This window comes from Macrotis lagotis, chromosome 7 (assembly GCF_037893015.1).
Source record: "Macrotis lagotis isolate mMagLag1 chromosome 7, bilby.v1.9.chrom.fasta, whole genome shotgun sequence".
Taxonomy (NCBI): Eukaryota; Metazoa; Chordata; class Mammalia; order Peramelemorphia; family Peramelidae; genus Macrotis; species Macrotis lagotis.
The window spans coordinates 89,267,749-89,279,141 of NC_133664.1; positions in this window are offsets into that span (position 1 = coordinate 89,267,749).

The following is an 11,393-nucleotide window of genomic DNA, read 5'->3' on the forward strand; positions in this document are numbered from 1 at the left end:
TGTCACTGCCTAGTCATTCTCCTCTCCCATCCTATTGTAAACCTACCAATAACAAAAATTCTAAACAAAACAAATCAACACATCGGCCATGTATGGCAATATATCTTTTATTTTTTACCTACATAGTTCTTCATTTCTGCTCTGAGACCAGGGAGGTACATGCAGTGTGATGTTTGCAAACTGACTCTATTGATAACAATAACTATTTGTACTACTTTACATACACAACACACCATACCACTTCCTCATCATTTCACCTTCTTCCTACCCCCTTTACAACTGTAGATCTCAATGTGTTTTCTCCATTGCTTGCTTTTTTTATGTCCAGCCCTTAGTACAATAACTGGCACATGATAAACACTTGAAAAACACTTTTTCATTCAGTCATTCCTCATTGCTATGAAAATAAAATACAGATTCTCAGTTTGGTTTTTAAAACCCTTCACAGTTTAGCTCCAGCCTCTCTTTCCAGGTTGATTACACATTACTCTTCCTTCAAACACTCTGTTGCTTTTAAATTGAACTATGTTAGAATGTAAGTTCCCTGAGAGTAGAGATTATTTCTTTATGTTTGTAGCCATAATGTCTACTCCAAAGCCAGGTACTTAAATTTTAAAATGCTCTTTGATTGACTTCCTCATATATAATATTCTACTTCTCTTCTGTTTTGTATAGACCATTCCCCATGCCTGAAATCATATTGCTTTTTCTTTCCAACTATCCTAATTGTAATATTTATTTGTATTTCTGTATTCTTTAGGGAAATAGCACCTATTCCCCACTTTCCAATTATTGCCTCTTTGAGCTGCTTTTCAAAGAAACAGATTATTTTCTCTAAGTTGAATGTTTAGGAAGGTTTTATGGTTCACTAAACACTATAGGGTCTCCTCAATAAGATCCATAGCGTCTCCAAAGAAAAGCAGCCTAACAATTCACATAGGAAAATCAACTGAATGAAGAATGCAGATTATGATATGCAGATGGATGGGCAGTACAGTTACTTAGTCTATCAGTATGCATGTCTGGATAGATCCAGAAATGAAGAGAAAAGGAGAGTTAAGTTGGATCATATTTAAGAAAATACATAGCACTTCTGATAATTCTCAAGAAACTTGTGCTACAAAAGCCTATCTTTTCAACACTAATATTGCCCTGTGAATTGTTATTAAAGCTATGAATTAAAAGCAATGTAAACTCAAATGAATCACAATTACAGGTGATCCAGATAGAGCATATCAATATATTCCTCTTTGGTCACCATTCAAGCAACTTTTGCCAAGACTCTGAAGAGGAAATTGCCCTTGGAGGTAATGGTAAAGAAAGAAGTTCACTTTTTCTCCCATACCCTAATCAGTGACCAAACTGTTTAGAAATCAGAGTAGTTAGAAATGCCATACTGTCAGGAAGGAAGGGGACAAGTATGAAATAACTACTATGGCTCAAACGTTATATTAGCAGTTTACAAATACTAATCTCATTTGATCCTCTGCCAGGAGCAGAGGACAGCAACATGCTAAGGAAAAAGGAAGGTTTCCTGAGAAACTACACCTCTGTTCCAACCTCCATTCTGAAAAGTGACATTTTAGTCTGATATCCAGAGGGAGTGAAAGCAGAATGATGCCTGACCTCTTTTCCACCTAACATGGGACATGGAACTTCTATTCTTTTGTTTATTTCCTGATTTTAGGTAAAAGAATATTCCTATTAGGGGACATCTAAGTGACTTAGGGGAGTCATAACTCTCATCAGAAGTCTCATCTGACTAAAAGCTGAAATTGTGATTGTCAGAATGGTAAGGGCCAACAACAGAGGAAGTCATGATTTCAGAAGTAAGACTCAACAGGTATTGTTCCTTGGAGTTCAGCAGAGATCTATGTCTAGGACTTCACAAAGACTCTAGAGAACTTCTTAAAAGTAGGGGCTCTACTAGAAGCTATAAGGTTCCCCTTTGTTACATGTACTCTCCATACACGTATTTAACTACCATTGTACTTTGGATTTAAATCCATTTTCTTCACAGACCTTGGTGTGCAAGGGCAGAGTGTGCCCCTGGGCTTGAGGGAATGTTTTTTCCCCAAGTATTTGGGGGGGGGGGTTATAAGGCAATGGGGTTAAGTGACTTGCCCAAGGTCACACAACTAGGTAATTATTAAGTGTCTGAAGCTGGATTTGATCCCAGGTCCTCCTGATTCCAGGGCCGGTACTCTATTCTCTATATCACCTAGCTGCCCCTTTCCCAAGTATTCTTGCTATATCTTCTTGGTAAATCCTTTTTCTAAAAGTTTATGGAAATCAATTAACTGATAAAGAGGAACATACGGGGAGGATAGTTTGATTTGCCATCTTAGATCCTCTCAGAGCTTTTGTACAGACAAAACCACTGTAACCAAGATCAAAAGAAATGTATAAATTGGAAAACAATTTTTACAATTACTATTTCTGTCAAAAGACTCATTTCTAAAATATACAGAGAATTGAGTCAAATTTAAAAAAAACAAGCCATTCCCCAATTGACAAATGGTCAAAGGATATGCAAAGACAATTTACAGATGAGAAAATCAAAGTTGTCCATAGTCATATGAAAAATTACTCTAAATCATTACTTTTTAGAGAAATGTGAATTAAAGCATCTATGAGTTACCACCTCACACCTCTCAGACTGACCAATGTGACCAAAAAGGACAATGATCATTGTTGGAAGGGTTGTGGGAAATCTAGGACACTATTACATTGTTGGTGGAGCTGTGAACTCATTCAACGTTTCTGGAGAGCAATTTGGAATTATGCTCAAAGGGCCACAAAAATGTGCATGCCCTTTGATCTAGCAATACCACTACTGGGTCTATACCCTGAAGAGATGATGAAAAAGGCTAAAAACATCACTCGTACAAAAAATATTCATAGTAGCTCTGTGGTGGCAAAGAATTGGAAATTAAGCAAATGTCCTTCATATGTGGAATGGTTTAACAAACTGTTGTATATGTGATAGAACATTTGTTCTATTAGAAAGGGAGGGATGGGAATTCAGGGAAGCCTGGAAGGATTTGTATGAACTGATGCTGAGCGAGATGAGCAGAACCAGAAGAACATTGTACACCCTAACAGCAATATGGGGTGATGATCAACCTTAATGGACTTGCTCATTCTATCAGTGCAATAATCAGACACAATTTGGGGATGTCTGCAATGGAGAATACCATCTGAGAATACCATCTGTATCCAGAGAAAGAATTATGGAGTTTGAACAAAGATCAAGGACTATTACCTTTAATTTAGGTGAAAAAAATGATATTATGTAATCTTACTATCTCTTATATTTTATTTTTCTTCCTAAGGATATGATTTCTCTCTCATCACATTCAACTGAGATCAATGTATACCATGTAAACAATGTAAAAACTAACAGACTGCCTTCTGTGGGGGGGGGGGGAAGCAAGATTGGGAAAATTGTAAAACACAAAATAAATAAAATCTTTCCAAAAAAAAAAAGAAATCCCCTCTTAGGGTTACCCTGAGAATAGTAGTAATCTGCTTTCTGGGATGCTGGCCTACCAATGCAAATGGAAGTTGGAGAAGTAGCCCCAGAGAAAGTGTTACTGCTACTTTGTGATTCCTCTGGTGTAAGCTGACACTCTTCTCTTTTGTATGTAACTTGGTCTTTGGTATTAAGACTTGTCAGCTAGTACTACAAATAGTACAAGATGGATTTTAACCCAGGGTCTATATTTCTAGTCCATGACCGGAAGAACTATACACTGATGATTCTTTTATGACACTTGTCTCTGCCCTTCCATATGTCTTCCAACAAGGAAATTTCCAGTGCACTGGGGATTTCAGATGAACTTCTGTTACTCATGGTCACAAGAGGAGTGAGTTAAAGGTACTTCCCTGAAAAGAGGCCCTGGATCTAGACTCACACAGATGGAGTTTGATCCTCCCTCCCCAAAAAAGGAGGGGATGACCCTTCAACCACTTCTCTTCTGGGGGAGCAACACTTCCCATTCCTTTAAGGGAAAGCCCTTTTCTACTAGTATTGTCTTATTGACAATTGACTGATTTTATATATCAAGTGAAAAGTGTAAGAATTCAAATAACAGGGAATGAAATTTAGATACTGTTTTTGCCTAGCCTACTGAAAGTAACAAACCTCATGACTCTCTTCCTCTCTTTCTTCCTCTCTCCACTGGACAGAAGGAAAAAAGGAAGTAATCCTTCCACCATTCAGCTTGAGATGGGGATAAGTTCCCATTAGCAAGTAGGGATAGAAAAGAGAGTCCAGGCTGCCCTAGAATGGTTTCAACTGATAACAGCTTCTGGCAGCCTCTTGTTCATCCCTTTAGTCTCTATACTCCATTGTCTGTAATAGCAACCTGTACAAAATCTGGATAGGACAGAACACCATGGGCTGGGTCCAACATGACTGTAGTATAACCCCATGTCACCCTCCATGTGCCTCAGCCAAAATGGGATTCACTTGCTTTCTCCATCTTTCTAGAATTTTCAGTGCCAGATTCAAAAGTTTCCAAGTCAAGTGAACTACAGTTAAAAATCTGCTCTGTTACCATGATTACTTCAATTGTAACATGTTCCCATGGTAATGCTTGCAAAGCTAGCAATCTTAAAGTAATTACATTCTTTCTAGGGCTGGAAATTTTGTAGTCCCTTGCTAAGATGAGCTGAGATACACTTGAAATTTTGCAAATATACATTATAAGCATTAGGGGAAAAAAATCAACCTTTTAAAATAATGATAATTATCCTCGAATCCCAGGTAATCATAGCTTAGCACTATTCACAACAAATGCTTATCAAGTAATACATGCAGTAGGTATAACACATTTTAAGCTGACTTAAGCAAGCTTAAATGTCTGAATAGCTAAATTATATTAAACTAGATAATGGTATCCAAATTATTCAGGTTAAGTAATACATTTTTTTCATTCAACAAGCATTTTATTCTGAAATTAAAAAAAATTTCTGTAACTGAATACAACTTTTTCTTGGTTCTGCTCACTTCACTTTTCAGTATTTCATGAAAGTCTAGGGCAACTAGATGGTGCTGTGGATAGAGCACTGGCCTTGAAGTCAGGAGGGTGGGAGTTTGATTGTGACTCAGGCACTTGACTCTTCCTAACTGTGTGACCTTGGGCAAGTCATTTAACCCTGATTGACTCGTATCCAGGGTCAGCTCGAATCATAGCTGATCACTGGTACCAGATGGTGACTTAGCACAGCACCCCTGTCACTCAAATCCAATTCATGTGCTTGTCATCAGCATCCTGATGTCTTGGTCATCTTTGAAAATGAAGGACAGGGGCAGCTAGGTGGTGCAGTGGATAGAGCATTGGCCTTGGAGTCAGGAGTACCTGAGTTCAAATCTGGCCTCAGACACTTAATAATTACCTAGCCGTGTGGCCTTGGGCAAGCCACTTAACCCTATTGCCTTGCAAAATCTAAAAAAAAAAAGGAAAGACAAACATTATTTCATGAAAGTCTGTCCATACTTTTCTTAATTCATTGAGTTCATTTCTTTTAGCACAGTATTATTCCATTGTTCAGTTATTCCCCAAATGATGGACATCTCCTATAATTCCCAGTTCTTTGACATCATAAAAAGATCTGCTATAAATATTTTGGTATATATACATACTTTTCCTTTTTCTGTATACATCTTTGGAAACGGAATAAGTAATGATATTTCTGTGTCAAAGGGTATGGGGGGGTGGCTAGGTGGCGCAGTGGATAAAGCACCGGCCCTGGTGTACCTGGGTTCAAATCCGGTCTCAGACACTTAATAATTACCTAGCCGTGTGGCCTTGGGCAAGCCACTTAACCCATTTGCCTTGCAAAAACCTAAAAAAAAAGGGTATAGGCAATTTGGGAATAATTGGAGAATGCTCTTGAAGATGGTTGGATAGTTCACAGTTCAACCAACAATGAATTAGTACTCCAATTTTTCCACATCTCCAACATTTATCACTCTTCCCTTCAGTCATTTTAGCCAATCTGATAGGTGTAATATATTTCAAGGTTATGTTAATTTGCATTTATCTAATCAATAATGATAGAGCTTTCTTTCATGTAACTATAAATTATTTTGATTTATTCATGGAAAATTGCTTGTTTATAACATTTATCAATTGGGAAATGAGTCATTTTTTTTTTAGGGTTTTTTTTTTTGCAAGGTAAATGGGGTTAAGTGGCTTGCCCAAGGCCACACGGCTAGGTAATTATTAAGTGTCTGAGCCCGGATTTGAACCCAGGTACTCCTGACTCCAAGGCCAATGCTTTATCCACTGCGCCACCTAGCCACCCCTGGAATGAGTCATTCTTATGGATTTGACAAAGTTCTTTGTATATTTGAAATATGAGACTTTTGACTAACTTGTCTATAAAATTTCCTCCTAATTTTCTTCTTTCCTTCTAATCATGGCTACACATATTTTATTGGTAGAAAAACTTTTACATTTAATATAAGTGATCCAATTTTTACTTCATACTGTCTCTATCTTTTGTTTATTTATAAGTTGTTTACATATCCCTAAGCCAGATAGATAAGAAGTTCCACATTCTTAATTTTTTTGTAATATCTCTTTTTATATCTAGGTCATGTATCTATTTTGCCCTTAAGTGGTGTAAGAGATTGGTCTGTGCCTAATGGTTAAACAATAATTTTTATATGGTTTCATTTTATAACATTTTGTCCTGGTTTTATAGGACAATAGACTGACCCAGAATATCTGACATTAATCAGATGAAACTGAATTAAACTGTTTTCCCCACTTTCACTTAGTTCTCTGTCAATGTAAACATCACTTTTAGAATGTGTCTGATTTAGATAGTTTATATCAAGGGTGTCCAATCTTACTTTGCAAAGTTTTTATTGAAACAATAGACAATTTGTTTTGATTTGCCATTTAAGTGAGAGCTCTGTGGTAGCTCAGCTTCATTTGCAGAAGCATTTAGTAAACCCACAGGCAGACTGCATTTTGGACAGCCCTGGCCTATTTAACTGGTTGGTGAAGTCCTGTTAATGCTCCTTTGGGCAACAGGTGTGATCTTGTATTGTCTTTATAAGGCTCTCATTTTTCTCTGTGATTATTCTGTAAATAAGTGAGTTGCTTTATTTCTCAATAACTGTCTCAAATATATAAAGAACTTTGTCAAAAAAACTTTATATCATACGTCCAAAGGGCAACAAAAATGTGCATACCCTTTGATCCAGCAATACCACTACTGGTTCTATACCCCGAAGAGATGATGAAAAAGGATAAAAGCATCACTTGTACAAAAATATTCATAGCAGCCCTGTTTGGGTGGCAAAGAATTAAAAACTGAATGCCCATCAATTGAGCATTAATAAATTAATAAACTGTGGTATATGTATGTGATGGAACACTATTGTTCTATTAAAAACCAAGAGGAATGGGAATTCAGGGAAGCCTGGAGGGATTTGCATGAACTGATGCTGAGCGGAGCCAGAAGAACATTGTACACCCTAACAGCAACATGGAGGTGATGATCAACCTTAATGGACTCGTTCATTCCATCAGTGCAACAATGAGAACAACTTGGGGATATCTGTGATGGAGAATACCATCCGTATCCAGAGAAAGAATTGTAGAGTTTGAACAAAGACCAAACACTATTACCTTCAATTAAAAAAAAAACAACAGCATTATTATGTAATTTTGCTATTACTTATGCTTTATTTTTTTTCCTTGAGGATATGATTTTTCCCCCCCTTACATTCAACTTAGATCAACATATACCATGTCAACATTGTAAAGACTAACAGACTGCCTTCTGTGGGTGGGGGTGGGGGTAGGGTGTGGGAAGCAAGATGGGGGAAATTGTAAAATTCAAAATAAATTAATTAATTAAAAAAAACTTTATATCAGTCTAACTTGCCTAGTCCTTGAGCACTATGATTTCTTAACAAAACTCTCTTTGGAGGTTTTGGCTATGAATTTGGGTGTCATAGTCTCATCTTTTTTTCAACTGAAGTTGTGACTAGTTAAACTTTTTACATTTTCTGTCCATCTCTCTTTGTGTCTATCATGGTCTCTCATATTGGTTGTGAATTCTCTCCATTTTCTGAGACTCCAAACTACAAGTCAATAAATAAGTATAGGTCTTAAAGCATAAGTCATCATTTTTGATAGGGTTGTACTCATGTGCAAGAAATGATATCAATTGTCTCTTCTGGGATTTTTGTTTTGATTTTAGAGTTCTTAACAGGTTTATTATTGCCACTAAAATGCTGAGGTTGTGGGTCTCCTTAGAGGTGGTGAAGAATAGTTCAGGATATCATGATACATGTCAATGTATCATTTCATTGAGTGACTTGCTCTCAGAAACCTCTGCCTTAGTCAAAATGAATCTTGGCAGGGAATTCATACACTGAAAAATACTTTCCACATAACAATTTAACAACTATGAGAATTTTTTGTCTTCTGATTGGGTCTGCTTGTACATAAAATTTTGATCCAAATACAGTGTTTAAACTTTGCAATGATATCTCTCAAAGCAAGAAACTTAAATTTATATGGGGGTAGATTGATTCTCACTTTCCCCAATCCCGTTCTGACAAACAAATGATTTCTGGTGGCCATCACTTTTTTGGTATTGTATAGCTTTCAAGACCTTTAGGCTAGTAGCTATGTGGAGGAAGAAAGGTTTGCTAGACCAACGCTATAGTGACCACATCCTTAAGAGCTTTTTCACACTTGTTCATCCAAAAAATATCCTAAAAGCTTTGTTGGGTTTTGAACAATTGAGATTTTTTTGTTCTTTTACTTCTTGGTATCTTCAGTCAAGTATGCATGAATGAAGTTATTCAGGGACTTGTCAATGGCAGCATATTACATTTACCATAATAACAATTAAATACTAGAAGAGTTCTTAGGTTTTTGTAGCTGTGACTCATTCAAGAAGCTTGCTTATATCTTGCTGAGATATTGTGACTGCTACACTTGACAGAAACTCTATAAACTGACATTTTTCAAATTGAAAGCTTCAGAACAATTTGCTCTAGCCAAACACTTTAATCAGTTTCTCTTCATGTTCTTTCAGTATTTTTCCAAAGACAATGAAGTCATCTGGGTACATCAATATTTCAGAGAATTCATGTTGTTATTTTCTCCATCAGAGATTGGCAGGTGCCCCCAAGATACTCTGTGATACATTCTAAAACTGATAAAACCACATGGGAAATGAAAGCAGCTTCCTCTGCTGCAAACAAAACAAAACAAAACTGATAGGGATCCTCTAGAAAAATTTTAGACTGAGAATCACTGGTTTCTCAAAAACAATTCAGGGTATCTTGAATCTATGCCATAGTGCATCTCTTATTCAAAGTCTGGTCATTGACACAAACATATTTTTCCATTCTTTTTTTGAAATCACTATATGTAATACATATAGATTGATGGACTCTGTGGGGAAGCTACTGACCAACAGTTCTTTCAAATGCTATCTGAAGTGGTATACTTCCACTATATGTAAAGGCATCTTCTTGGATTGTTCCCAAAATAATTGGAAAGTAGTGAGATGGACTCTGTGGGTTGCCCCCTTTCCCTTAAATTCTCTTCAATGTCAATTCAAATATTACCAATCCTCCAGATTCTAGGTAAACTTTCTCAGTCGCTATGGTTACTTTTGGTATCTTATATTCTTGTGACAATGCTCACCAAACTGTCAATCCCAAAGGGGTGATATCTGTTAAAAGCAAAAGAAAGAATGATCATCCCATGAATTGGCATGCTATAGCAGAAAGAGTACTGAATTTTAGAGTGGGATGAACTGGGTTCTAAATCCCTGTTCTGATATTTGCAACTGTGTAATTTGGGGTAAATAATTTAATATCTCCAAACCTTAGTGTCTATTAAAAAAAGGAGGGAATTGATGACTGCTGTAGTTTCTTCCAGATCCAAATCTGATTCTCTGAACCTCTGTTTTAACATCTTGAGTTGTACTTACCAAATTTTCAGAAGCTTATGTCTTCAGGGTGAGTTCATTCCTTAAATAATTTCTCAACTTAACCTTCCCATTTCCTGCCTTTTTATTTAAAAAAAAAAAGGAGAAAATTTGTTCTGTTACCAAATGATGGCTGTTTCCACTAATTAATGCTAGAAGGCATAAACTAGGAAGATTTGAAAGGGAATTGGGGAGAAATTGGGACATAAGAGAAAGTGCCAAACCCATGACTATTTACCCAGAAGAGAGTATTCAGAGCTCTGAACAATAAGATGAACAATTGCTACCAAAGTAGATTGAAATTTTATGAACTTGAACAAATTATTCTGAAATTAAATTTCTGGAAGTTGTACCTCCTGGAAACTTCTGAAGTTCTGCTCACTAGTTGCTCCCTTTTTTACCCTACTTGCTCCAAGAAAATAATTCAGCTTTGGAAACTATTTGTATTTATAAATTTTAAGAAATGTTTATTGAACACCTATGTGTTACACACAAAGAACTGTACTAGACACTGGGGATAAAAAGACAAAATTGAAATAGACTGTCCTCAAGAACTTCCCTTCTTTTAGGAGTAATAGAATGCAAAAATAGGAAAAATAATTATAAAGTTTAAACCAAGTGATTTTAAATAATTTCAGAAGAGACAGAATACTAACAATTAGGAAAAGACTGGCAAGATATAGTGCCAGAGCTGAGCTTTGAAAGAAGCTAGGATTCTGGGAGGTAGAGGGAAGAGGATGTATATTTTATACATGGGAGACCTCATCTGCAAGAACACGAAGGTGTAGAAGATAGGATGTAGTGAAAGAAGGTTGCTAAGCCAGATTGACTGGATGGAGATGGGGAAGACAGGCAATAAGAAATCAAATTTGAAAGGTAGGCAGAAGTGATACTAAGGGTAGCTTTTTCAGATGGGAGATTTTTTTTTAGATGATAATAATAACCAGCATTTATATATCACCTCCTATTTGCCTTCTACTGCTCTGAGAGTTTTACAAATATTACCTCATTTGATTTTCTAACAACTCTGGTAGGTAGGTGCTATTATTATCTATTTCACAATGGAGGAAACTGAGTTAGAGATTGTTTGCCCAAAGTCACATAGCTAGCATATATATGAGATTGGATTTGAACTCAGGATGTCCTGATTCTAGGCCTTCTGCATTATGCATTGTATCATATAGCTACCTTCATTTTATCCCAGAAGCCACAGGGACCCAATGAAGGTTTTTTTTTTTTACTTAAAGGAGTAAAATGATTCTATTAAGGACTCTTATGATAGCCGAATATAGGATGAATTGAAAAGGGAGAATTCTATGTTATGGCACAAAGTTGAGCAGCATTTCATAAAGTTAAAAAATGAAAGCTACATTGATGTCATCAATAATTCAAATAAATCATAACACTAATATGTT